General features: G+C 45.8%; 1 protein-coding gene across 3 annotated transcripts in view; it reads left to right on the top strand.

Annotated features, from left to right (window-relative positions):
* The first annotated feature begins 7,134 nt into the window (after positions 1 to 7,134).
* The window catches only part of Arhgef37 (Rho guanine nucleotide exchange factor 37), a 44,584-nt gene continuing 39,034 nt past the window's right edge, over positions 7,135 to 12,684 (top strand). Inside the window, exon 1 of one of the 3 annotated variants that reach the window (XM_029472268.2) lies at positions 7,135 to 7,274. The gene's annotated coding sequence lies outside the window, so the exon portion shown is untranslated. Of the gene's footprint in view, positions 7,275 to 7,342; positions 7,582 to 12,684 lie in introns of those variants that run through there. The other 2 variants (XM_021150706.3, XM_029472267.2) reach the window with 2 other exon arrangements.

Raw genomic sequence — 12,684 nt, 5'->3', positions numbered from 1 at the left:
AACAACCCCGTGCCCCAAGTTGGTTTTGACCACTGTTTTATTGCAGGAACAGGACAACAAACTAAAATAAGTTGTTTTAGGGTTACCAGCCCCTTCTTCCAAGAGACCTGGCTCCTTTAATGAGGAATGCTATTTAGAAGCCAAGATCTGGGTGCTGGGTATGCTCAATACTCCTGGTTTGTCTCTATTTGTATGAATTTAAGCAACAGATATATTTTTTTCTTTTCTTCTTCCTTCCCCTTCTTCAATTTGTATACTCCTAATTCCAGGGCCCTGGTTTTTTCTTAACAGCCAGAAATTTGGTTCCTCTTCATTTCTTTTTTATTTATTTATTTATTTATTATATGTAGCTGTCTTCAGACACACCAGAAGAGGGAGTCAGATCTCGTTGCGGATGGTTGTGAGCCACCATGTGGTTGCTGGGATTTGAACTCCAGACCTTTGGAAGAGCAGTCGGGTGCTCTTACCCACTGAGCCATCTCAGCAGCCCTCCTCTTCATGTCTAAGTTACCTTTCAACATCAACCCAATGATTAAAGATCCAGAGGGTAGCCTCAGAAACCTACTTATTAGAATTTAGCATTTATTAAAAATTTTAGGGGCTGCAGAGATGGCTCAGCAGTTTAGAGCACAGACTGCTCTTCCAGGGGTCCTGAGTTCAATTCCCAGCAACCACATGGTGGTTCACAACCATCTGTAATAGGATCCGATGCCCTCTTCTGGTATGTCTGAAAACAGCTACGTGTACCCATATAAATATGGTACATTTTATTTGATGTGTGAGAGTATTTTGCCTACATGTATGTCTGTGGAGCATGTGCCTGAGTAGTCCGAAAGAGGACATCAGGTGCCCTGGAACTGGAGTTACAGATGATTGTGAGCTACTGGAATAGACTGGGGTACTCTGGAAGAGCAGCCAGTGCTCTTAATCTTTGCAGGCATCTCTGTAGCCCCTCAAATTGAATTCTTTATGTAAAATAAATAAGAATATCAAACTTATCACCGTAAAAATGCACTTTTGTTTTTTGTTTTTTTGTTTTGTTTTGGGTTTTGTTTGTTTGTTTGTTTTTTTGAGACAGGGTTTCTCTGTATAGCGCTGGCTGTCCTGGAACTCACTCTGTAGACCAGGCTGGCCTCGAACTCAGAAATCCGCCTGCCTCTGCCTCCCAAGTGCTGGGACTAAAGGCGTGCATCACCACATCCAGCTTGCACTTTTGTTAAGAGTGAATAATATGAAGTTTGTATTATTAAAATTTACACTGTCTAACTTTTGACTGTGGGTATAGTGTGACCCTCCAGCCTCCTGTTCCTGCTTGCTGTGCCTTCCTTCCCATGACAGTGTGTGCCTTCTGAAACCAGAAGCCAGAATAAACTCTCCCTCTCTCCCTGTCTTTAGAAGAAAATGTATACCAAAGAATTGTTTTAAAGTAAATTTCTTTATGATTTGTTCATTAACACGTGTTCAGTTTTATAATACTATTTTATATATCTGTATATCTGGGAGTTTAGGAGAAAAGGGTCACAAATGGAAAAGGCTTGAGAAGCCCTGCTCAAGGAGATGTCAGGTTTTCTAAAGGCAGAAGGAGGCTGATCTCTACCAGTCCAAGGCTAGCCAGGTCTCTATAAGAAGTTTCAGCACAGACAAAGACCCAAAAAGAACAAAGACTGACCTCTACCAACCTGGAAACTGTCAGGAGACAGCTTGGACTACAAGTTTTAACACTTCCCCAAGCCTACTAGCATACACAGAAGACTTCATTCTCACAGAAGCTCCACAATTGCGTAAACCAAACTGTTGAAATTAATCGTTCTTCCTCCCTCCCTCCCTTCCCCCCTCCCTCCCTCCCTCCCTCCCTCCTTCCCTCCCTCCCTCCCCAGCTTTGTCTGCTCTTCTGTCTATACATAGATTGGTTGTCACCATCTAGAGAACCCTGATGAGTACATTCTTTTTACTTCTTGAAGGTCACTGAGAAAATGTTTTCTCCTTAGAGACATTTTCACTAATGTGATGCTTGGGCTTGATAATTTGACAGTATCCCCAAATCACCTAGGAGACACACCTCTAGGTATATCTGTGAGAGTGAATAACAAAGATGAATAATTGACGGGGAAGACCCACCTCCATGTGACTGGCACCCTACAAGGTGTGGCCCAGATATAAAGAAGCTGAAGGGACTTCTGAGACCTCCAGCAAAAAGCACAGAAGCAAATCCATCTTTAAATGGATGTGCTATATCCATGCCCAGGCTCAAGTATATCCTGAAGGCATGTATGAGTTATATGAAGACGTGGCCCAAATGGCTATGGATCCTGTTCCTGCTACAGCCTCTTCCAGCCCCAAGCATGTGCCTATGTCCTCATGCGATCTTGTATATGATTATAGAGAAAGAGAAGACTGGGCCTGGTCTGTGGATGACTCTGTGGAACACTGTGAAGGAATTGCCTGGAAATGAGTATCTGCAATACTACAGCATGCGCAGTGGTTTGATGTGAAATGGTCCCCCACTATAAGTGTTCATGTTTGGGGACACAGACAGACAGACAGACACACACACACACACAGAGACACAAACACCACAGAGCCTCCTGGTGACGCTGTTTGGGAAGGCTCTGGAACCTTTAGGAGGTGAAGCCTTGTCAGCGGACACTAGAGAGTTACTGGGAACCTTGAGGCCTGGCCCCACCTCCTGCTCACACTTTGGTTACTGAGTGCAGGTGTAATATAACCAATCACCTTCCTGCTCGGCCACCTCACCTGCCCTGCCTGCTGCCATGTCTTCTCCACCACCATGGACTGTATCTCTCCAAAACAGTAAGCCAAAACAAATCCTTTATCCTGTAAGTTGCTTCTGTCGGGATATTTTAATCGTACCAGTTGAGGGGCAATGGGCCAATGCACAGACAGTCTGGTCTCCAGTTGAGTTGAGGTCTGAACCCTGGTAGGACCTGGTGGTGATAATTCCCACCTACATGGGACAGCAGGCATTCGACCATGTCTCCTGGAACTCTGGCCCCCACAGCCCCCACAGGAGAAGCATGGCTAGTAGTCACATAGACAATGTCCCAAGCTTCTGACCTTCAGGCTAGACTCCTCCCAGTTACCTAGCAATGACAAGATAACAACCCACCAGAAGAGGGGCTGCTTGGCCCCACCTCGAGTTGTTCTCTCTTACTCTCTCCTCTCACTCTTGCTCTCTCTCCTCACTCTCTTACTCTCCTCTCACTCTCTTAATCTCTCTCCCTTTTGTTCTCTCCCTCTTACTCTAGCCTTCTCTCTCTCTCCTTTTCTCCCTTCTCTCTTCTTGGCCATGGCCAGTCTCTCTTTCTTTTACCTTCTCTCTTTCCCCCTGCCTTTCTACAATAAAGCTCTAAAACCATAGACTGTCTCTGTTCATCAAGGCCCGCTGTGCTTGGACGATGGGATAGGCTTTCCTCTAATGAGCCATTTCTAGTCTCCCGTTGGAAGGCCATCCTGTGCTCCAGTCAAGGACTAAGGACTCTCACCTGTGTGGGAACCTCTCTTGCTCTGCCCTCTCTCCCATAACCCCAGGGCTGAGGGTGTTGCCCGGGGGCCCCTGGTATCGGGGGCTGCCCCTTGTCCACCCCCTGTTGAGTGGGGTCAGTGGCTTAGTGTCTGACAGCCCTCCTGGGTCTGCCTGCCCAGAGCATAGGAGGAACTCTGGCCGGACGTGGGCTCCTCCCTCCCCCCTCCCCCCCCACTCCCTTAGTTCCCAACAACCAGTTAGTAAGTAACTAAGACAACATGAAACCAACACTTTTGTTTTTATTAGGGGGCAAATGGAGCCCAAGAACAGTGACTTCCTTTACGGATCAATCCACTGATGAATTCATAGAAGAGTGGGGTGTCAGGAGGTGGGGCTAGTTGGAGGGCTGGATCTCTCTTCTCTCCTTTTCCCTCTCCCTCCTGATTTCTTAGAGGTGAGAAGCTTTTCTTTACCATGAACTTCCTCCATGACACTTCTGCCTTGCCACAGACCTAACAACAATGCCCCTGGACAGTCACTGACTTAAACCTATGAGACCATGAACAAATAAAATTTCTTATCCTAAGCTATTCTGTCACAGCAACAAAAAAGGAATACACTGTTCATCTTAGACTATGATGAGAAAGAGAGACATATAGATGATAGATAGATAGATAGATAGATAGATAGATAGATAGATGCAAAGAGAAACAGCCAATTCATAAAAGTATTTGGTCAACTGTAGTGAATTACAGCGAAGATGTCAATCAACACTTGTTCTCAGAATAAAAGCTGGGTCAGCTATGAGAGTGTTCATCACCAAATCCAGAGCCTGCTGATGGGATAGCATCCTTCCTGGGGTGTGGTTTCTTCATGGATCTGATCATCTAGCCCAGTGGTTCTCAACCTACCTAATGCTACAACCATTTAATACAGTTCCTCATGTTGTGGTGACCTCCAACCATAAGACTATGTCATTGCTACTTCACAACTGTAATTTTGGTACTGTAATAATGCAAATATCTGATATACAGGATATCTGCTACATGACTCCCCCAAAGGGGTTGCCACCCACAGGTTGAAAATCACTCATCTAGCCTCCATGGGTGACTGCCCACATTTCTAGCTTGGTTCTTGACCCTTTCCTTTTGTCCCTTTTATTTAAGATTTATTAGGATTTTATTTAAGATTTATCATACCACACACACACACACACACACACACACACACACTTGCCTGTATGCCTGTGTGCCATGCATGTGCAGATACATGTAGAGGCCACCAGAAGAAGGCAGTAGATCCACCTGGAGCTGGAGTTACAGAATGTTGTAAGCAGTCCATTGTGGGTGCTAGAAATTAAACTCGGGCCCTTTGGAAGGGGAGCATGCACTTTTAACAGCTGAGCCTTCTCGTCTATATCTCTGTCGATTCAGTGAGCCCCCCAAGGACCTTCCAATGCACTCTGTTTGTGCTTCAGTTAACCAGTACCAGGTTTTGTTACTGCTGAAGACCCTAGCAGCCTTGTTAGTCCGTCATTTCTAGACATATTTAACCCCAGGGAGTTACATCTTGCAGCTTATAGTATGTGTCTCTAAAGAATACCACGGTTAATTTCGTAACTGGTTTGGGAGTTCTCTCTGAGTTCCCCTTAAGTCTTTCTTGTATGCCTCAGGAAAAAAGGAGAAATGGCAAAGAAAACAGTAGCTGTCTTTTGATTCTCAAAATATCTGCTATCCCATTTCAAATCAGCACTCACTCTTCCTCTCTCTTTCTCTCTAACTTTCACAATTCTTTTTTTTTTTAAAGATTTATTTATTCTCGGGAGGCAGAGGCAGGTGGATTTCTGAGTTCAAGGCCAGCCTAGTCTACAAAGTGAGTTCCAGGACAGCCAGGGCTATACAGAGAAACCCTGTCTCGAAAAACAAAACAAAACAAAAAGATTTATTTATTTATTTATTTTATGTTAATGAGTACACCATTGCTCTTTTCAGGCACAGTGGAAGAACAGTCAGTGCTCTTAACTGCTGAGCCATTTCACAATTCTTTTTTGTTTTGTTTTGTTTTTTGTTTTGTTTGTTTGTTTGTTTTTTTCGAAATAGGGTTTCCTTGTATATAGCTCAGGAACTCACTTTGTAGACCAGGCTGGCTTCGAACTTAGAAATCTGCCTGCCACTGCCTCCCAAGTGCTGGCATTTCACAATTCTTAATTTGTACTCTCTTATCCACCCACTTAACAAACACTAATTCAGTGCTAACAGTGTCTTTTTGGCAGTATGCCAGGTACTGAAGAACTCCAAAGATCAGTGAAAAATAATCCCAAGAATACACTTTTGAATTTTAAATGAGACAAATGTATTTTTGTTTGCTTGTTTGTTTGTTTGTTTATACAGAAATTCACTGTGTAGCCCAGGCTGACCTGGAACTCATTTTATAGACCAGGCTGACTTTAAACTTACAGAGATCTGCCCGCCTCTACCTCTCAAGAGTGCTGGGATCAAAGGCATGTGCTACCACTCCGTGGGACAAATGCATTTTTTTTTTTTTTTTTGATTTTCCGAGACAGGGTTTCTCTGTGTAGCCCTGGTTGTCCTGGCACTCACTTTGTAGACCAGGCTGACCTCGAACTCAGAAATCCACCTGCCTTTGTCTCCCAAGTGCTGGGACAAATGCATTTTTTAAGTAGGTAAATTTTAAAGATTGATTACCACTGAAGAAAGAAGTAAAGGGGAATCCTTTTGTATCTCTGGGTCACTGTCACTAGAGGCAAGGTGATGTTTCTTTTTAAGTTCAAGAAATTATTATTAAAAAACAAATACAAAAATCTGGACCAGGGGTAGTGTGCACACTTTAAATCTCAGCATGTGGGAGGAAAGAGGCAGGTAGATTTCTGTGTCTGACACCAGCCTAGACTTTATAGTGAGGTCCAGGTTAGCCATTGCTACATAGCGAGATCCTGTCTTTAGATAAATTCTAGGGTAGAGCTGGGAAGGGCCGTATCTACAAGCGTAGATTACTTTGATAAGAAACACTGGGCTTCACTGTGTTTTGCTCTTCCAGCTGTGAGTTCAGTGCCCAAGACAGGAAGCTATGGCTAACCGAGACCCTAACTGTGGAATTAACATCTGAGTTTTCAGTACCCAGAGGTGACCCTCGATTACTGTAATAATACGAAATAAAACATCAGCATTTTCACGTCCCAGAAGAAACTACTGGCAGCTTTGTCTAAGATTGCATGCTCAGAGAGAGCCTTGGAGCAAGAACCGGTAGTGAGTGCTCCACAGGTTTAAGTCTCAGCTGGTTAGGTTTTGGTCGACTTGACACAAGCTAAGGTCTATTGAGAAAATGCCTGTATCAGATTGGCCTCTAAGCAAGTCTGTGGAGGGCATTTTCTTGATTAATGATCACTGTGGAAGGGCCCAGCTCATTGTGGACGGTGACACACCTGAAGCCCCTGGTTTGTAGAAGAAAGAAGGCTGAACAAACGAAACCGTGGGGAGAAAGCCAGTAAACAACATTCCTGTATTGTCCCTGCCTCAGTTCCTGCCTCCAGCTTCCTTCCCGGCATGAGTTTCTGTTTTCACTTCCTTTGAGAATGGGCTGTGATTTTGACATCCACCGTGGTCCTCTCCCTAAATTGCTTCTGGTCATGTGTTAATCGCAACAATAGAAAGTAAGTTAAGACACAGCTCTCCAGTTCAGTGATTCTGCTCGCAGCACAGAATAAACCCATTGCCAGCAGGAGGGCCCACGAGGGGACCTGTCGCCCTGGTATTGGGGTGAAGTCCCGCAGGTGAGTTGACAGGTGAGGTGCTGCCCGGGCCCGGGACCAGCGGAGGCGCGGTCTGGGAACGCCCTCGGCTCCTGGATGACTCAGGGAGCGCGCGCGGAAAACAACCTGGCCTTAGAGTGGCAACTGACAAAGGCGGGGGCGCGCTCTGCGCGTGCACAGCAGACGGTGGAGCTTCCCAGAGCCGGGCAGCTGGAGCCCAGCGGGTGCAAGTGACTCCGGAGGGCATCTGGCGCGTGCGCGGTGAGTCCAGCCCGGCGACAGGATGCCGCCAGGAGGGCTGCGGGGAAACAGCTGCTGGACAGATGAGGTGCGCGAGGTTGTTGTTGGGAACAAGCAGAGAGGCAGGGTGTGGCCGGATCCCAGGCCCCACGGTGCTGGGTCTCCAGCCTATTAGGCGCTCGAGCCACCAGATTCAGGTGGTTCCCCCGATTTCCTTTCTGGGTGGGAGAAAGGTCCTGGAAAGTAAGTTGGGCTAGAGCAAGGTAAACTGTTCTGTTTCTTATCTCTCTGCCTGGTTCGAATGTGAGGCGGCTTTAATAAGAAACCATTCATTAAAACAAAGGAAAGATTCAAAGGACAGAAAAGAGTCCTGACTAAGAAACTGAGTAGACCGGCAAGGCCTGGGAAGAAAGGATCAGAAATTTAAGACGGACTGAAGGGAGAATTGGCCCGGTAGAAAAGTGGTATCAGAACTGGGTCCATAAAGCAGAACTGTGGCTTCTGCGTGTTGGCAAGTTGGAAGTGGAGAAGCGCACCCCTAGCGCAGGTGCTGGTTCTTGGTCCTCTGGAGGTCAGTGGTCCGGCAAAAGAGCTGTCCACTGCCCACCCAGTCAGAATCTCTCAGAATCTCCGAGAACAGTGAGAACAGTTTGTTCCTTGCGAGGGAAGTGGAGGGGTGGGGTGGAGCGCTAGCCAGCCAGCTGCGAAGTAGGCAGCCTCCTGACGATCTGGGAAGTCCAATTTGCCCTTTTCCAGGCTCAGTACATTGCCCTCCAGTTTGTTTTGAGTGTAAAGCTTGGTACCTGGCACGCAGTAGATGCTCAACAGAAGGGCTGCTGCTGATAATCCTATCAAACACGGCTGTGCCAGTTAGGAACGACCTGGAAGGAATTATGCTGTGTCCAAAGTGACCTAAAATGAAAACTTTTAAAAGTGTGTGTGTGAGTGGGACTGGGGAGATCGCGGAACGGGCAAAGCCTTGAAGGCATGAGGACAGGAAATTGGATCCTTAGCACCCACTTAGTCTGTAACTCCAGTCCACGGAGTGGGGGCAAGCAGAGATAAAGGTATCCCCGAGGCTTGCTGGCCAACCACCTTAAACCAGATAGGTGAGCTGCAGGCTCAGTGAGAGATTGCCAAGTTAAAAAAAAAAAAAGTAAGTAAGTAAGGTGGAGAGAGGCTGAGGAAGCCATCCTACGGGATCTCTGGCCTCCACACACACACATACACCACCCCAAAGACGAAAGTGTACACATGAAAATATAATAAAGTCAATGATACCGTGACATACATTCAGTAAGGGTGAAGCGAAGTACTTCACTCACGGTTTTTAAGATACTTGTATTTATTTTGATTATGTGTACGAGTGTGCCTGTCTGTAGTTATGTGCTTGTGAGTGCAGGGACTCCCTGAGGTCAGATGCCACCCAATCCCCAGGGAGCTGGAGATACACGTGGTTGTGAGCTGAGTGCCATTGGCGAGGGGGAAATGAACTCAGGTCCTCCGGAAGAGCAGTGGGCATTCGTAATCACTGAGCTCTCTCTCCAGCCCCTCAATTCACGGTATGACCCAAAGTCAAAACTAAAAGTGGAAACTACCAGCTACTCTAACAAAGGTGGTCCCTTGGTGTCACTCGCCTGAGGGGAGAGGACATGAACTGGGACCTGGCAGCACCGTTCTTGCCCAGCCACACGGCCTCATTGAATTTCTGCCAGGGCACAGGATTCGCCAACAGCTGGCTCGCCTCTCTCTCGGATCAGCAGATTACTGCGGCAAACAGTGCCTCAGTTGATTCTGCTCCAGCTCAGATCAATGGCTTTTTATTTAACTATGGAGAGGGGGTGTGTCCGAGTGTTGTCACCAAAGCAGCTTGGCATTTACCAAGCTTGACAGTCCACAGCCTGGTGCTTGTTTATTGACAGGCTGAAGGACTTTAAATCTGTGGATCTGCAGTTGTGAAGACACAGACTGGGCAAACCCACTGCTCTATAAAAAGACCTGCTTAAAAAAAAAGTCTGTATGGGCTCCTTTCTCTACCCCTTTTAACCTTCCAGGTAGAGCCAGGGAAGTCTGACTAAGGGTAAATAGCTGTTGTTTAATTTGGGTTAAGACACATACCACCTGTCTGACCACGTATTTACAAAGAGAAGAGAAGAGAAGAGAAGAGAAGAGAAGAGAAGAGAAGAGAAGAGAAGAGAAGAGAAGAGAAGAGAGGGGAAGAGAGGGGAAGAGAGGGAAAGAGAGGGGAAGAGAGAGGGAGAGAGGAGAAAGAGAGAGAGAGAGAGAGAGAGAGAGAGAGAGAGAGGTATCTTGGCTCTTTTTTCACTTCTGTATCACTCTCTTAACTCATAGGAGTCTTTCTTCTTCTTCTTCTTCTTCTTCTTCTTCTTCTTCTTCTTCTTCTTCTTCTTCTTCAGGAAAGTGACTTTGGTACCTTTTTTTTTTTTAAAGATTTATTTATTTATATGTACACAGTGCTCTGCCTGCATATATGCTTACACACCATACCAGAAGAGGGTGCCAGATCTTATAAAGATGGTTGTAAGCCACCATGTGGTTGCTGGGAATTGAACTCAGGACCTCTGGAAGAGCAGTTAGTGCTCTTATCTGCTGAGCCATCTTTCCAATCCCAAGATGTATCTATTTTTAAAATTTTTATTTATTTAGTTTTATCTGTATGAATTTTTGCCTGTATGTGTATGCCTGTGCACCACGTGTGTGCTTAGTATCCAAGGAGTCAAGAAGAGATTATCGATCCCCTGGGACTGGAATTGTGAGCTGCCTTGTGGTTCTGGGAATCGAACCTGAGTCCTCTGGAAGAGCAACCAGTGTTCTTAACCACTTATCCATCTCTCCAGCCCCCTATGAAAGACGTCTCTCAAAGATAAGTCCAAGTTTTCATGTTCTAAAGATCATGGCATGCTGCTGCCATGATTCCAGTCAGGAATCTGTCATACTCTTTCAGGAAGAAAGTAGAGTGTGAACTTAGGTGGTCTTTCAGATAGGAAACACTGGAGCGATTAGTGGATATTGGTAAATGAACAGAACTCAGGTGGTGACACATGCCTTTAGCATTCAGTAGGCAGAGGCAGATAGGTGAATCTCTGAATTCCAGGACAACCTGGTCTACAGAGAGAATTCCAGGACATCCAACACTACACAGTGAGAGCCTGTCTTGGAAAACAAACAAACAAACAAACAAACAACAGATTTTTAAAATCTTTCACAATTTCACATGTGTATACAATGTATCTTGATCATATACACACCTAACTCCCCCTTCCACTTTCTTTAGACCCCCCACATTCCTTTTCTACCTTCATGTCTACCTATTTTTTCATAGTCCATGATATTCAGTTAGTTCTGTCTGCATGTGTATGGGTGTGGAAACATCCACGGGAGCATGTGCAACCACCCATTAGCCACACCCCTGGGGAAAAAACCCCACCCCTCTCCGGATAACAACTGTCAATAATTCTTCAGCGGAGGGCGGGGCCTCATGAGCCCCTCCCCTGCCCACGGGAATGTCGACCATCTTGATCTTCCGCAGGGAATCCACGGCTGCTGTGGGTCTGTCAATGCAACAGGCATATCAGGTCCAGAAGAAACATCTCAAAGCATTTCTCCCCCTCCTCCAGCTCTTAGACTCTTTCCACCCCTTCCTCTACCATGTTTCCTGATCCCTGTAAAGAAGATAAAACAGAGTGTGATATAGATGACCCATTTTAGGGCTCAACAGTCACTTAGCCACTTTGGCCCGCTGTAGAAACTCTTGCTGAGGTTGGGAGCAACATTAATGCGTGGGCGTGAACATAAATATTTAGGAGGCAGTTTGACAAGGTGTCCATTTAACAAAACAAATGCTTTTTGTAGGTTCCCCACTAGAGCTTATGACCTTCGTAGCCGCCAGCTCGGGCTTTTGACCAGGATGACAGTGACAGACATTAGTTCCTACGCGGCAGGCCTCAAATGTGCTCTGAACTCAGATGGCTATTCACTAACAGTCATGACACCGTTATTCCGGTGGGTGCATCTTGCTTGGCAATTTTTTTTTCCATGATGGCCTCTCAGTGCTGTATCCCCCCAGCCCATAACCACATCTTTCTTTCTTGTTTGTAAGGATGTCCTGAGAGAATCACAAGACCTTGCTGGGCCAGATTGCTGGGTTACATAGGCTACAGCATTCCTTTGAGCTACTGACGCAGTTAGTTGACTGCCAGAGAACGTGGATAGTCTGGCATGACCTGCTTTTTTTTTTTTTTTTTATTAGCCTGTGCTGACTCCCAGTGACCTGTTTCCTTCCAAGGACTAAAAAACCATCTGTCTTAATCAAGTGGCAGAAATCCAATTCAGAGTCCATAAGCCAAGGTGGAGGTAGAGAAGAAAACTGTATTAGCTCTTGTGAAAATAAAACCGGAACGGAATCAGTCTCCATTATGACTGGATTGAGTTACATCCTCAGGTCCCACTCTCCCTCCCAATCTCTCAGTTCTATTTTTGAGGAAGTAGCAGCAATTTCGGGTGATGGCTCATAGTTCTTATTGTCAATGATGACGATCAGCACTTCAGTCATGATGAACCCTTTTATGTCTCCGTTTACTTGAATTTGATTGATTGTAACAAAATCAGTTAGCAAGTATTCATAGATAACTTTCCATCTACCTGGTCAATGATAATACTAGCTGTTTTAGTCAGGGTTTTATTGCTGTGAACAGACACCATGACCAAGGCAACTCTTATAAAGGACAACATGCTATTGGGGCTGGCGTACAGATTTGGAAGTCAGTCCATTATTATCAAGGTGGGAACATGGCGGCATCCAGGCAGGCATGGTGCAGGAGGAGCTGAGAGTTCTACATCCTCATCTGAAGGCTGCTAGCAGAATCCTGACTTCCAGGCAGCTAGGATGAGGCTCTTACAGTCCTACAGTGACACACCTACTCCAAGGACACACCTCCTACAACAGGGCCACACCTTCTAATAGTGCCACTCCCCGGGGACAAGCATATACAAACCATCACACTAGCTTTCCAGTTTAACAACAACAACAACAACAAAAGATATTAAAAACCAGCTGAGAGCTTATGTTCTGGGCAGTCTGTTAGACATTCTCTTATCAAATCGTATAAGGATGGTTGGATAAACATGCAAGGAAGGTTGGTAAATTGATCGCAGAATCAGAATTTCAAAC

The sequence above is a fragment of the Mus caroli genome, unplaced genomic scaffold (assembly GCF_978045245.1).
Source record: "Mus caroli unplaced genomic scaffold, Mus_caroli_1 scaffold_19, whole genome shotgun sequence".
NCBI lineage: Eukaryota > Metazoa > Chordata > Mammalia > Rodentia > Muridae > Mus > Mus caroli.
The sequence above is the reverse complement of the archived record's forward strand: the minus strand, read 5'-3'. Positions and strand labels throughout refer to the sequence as shown.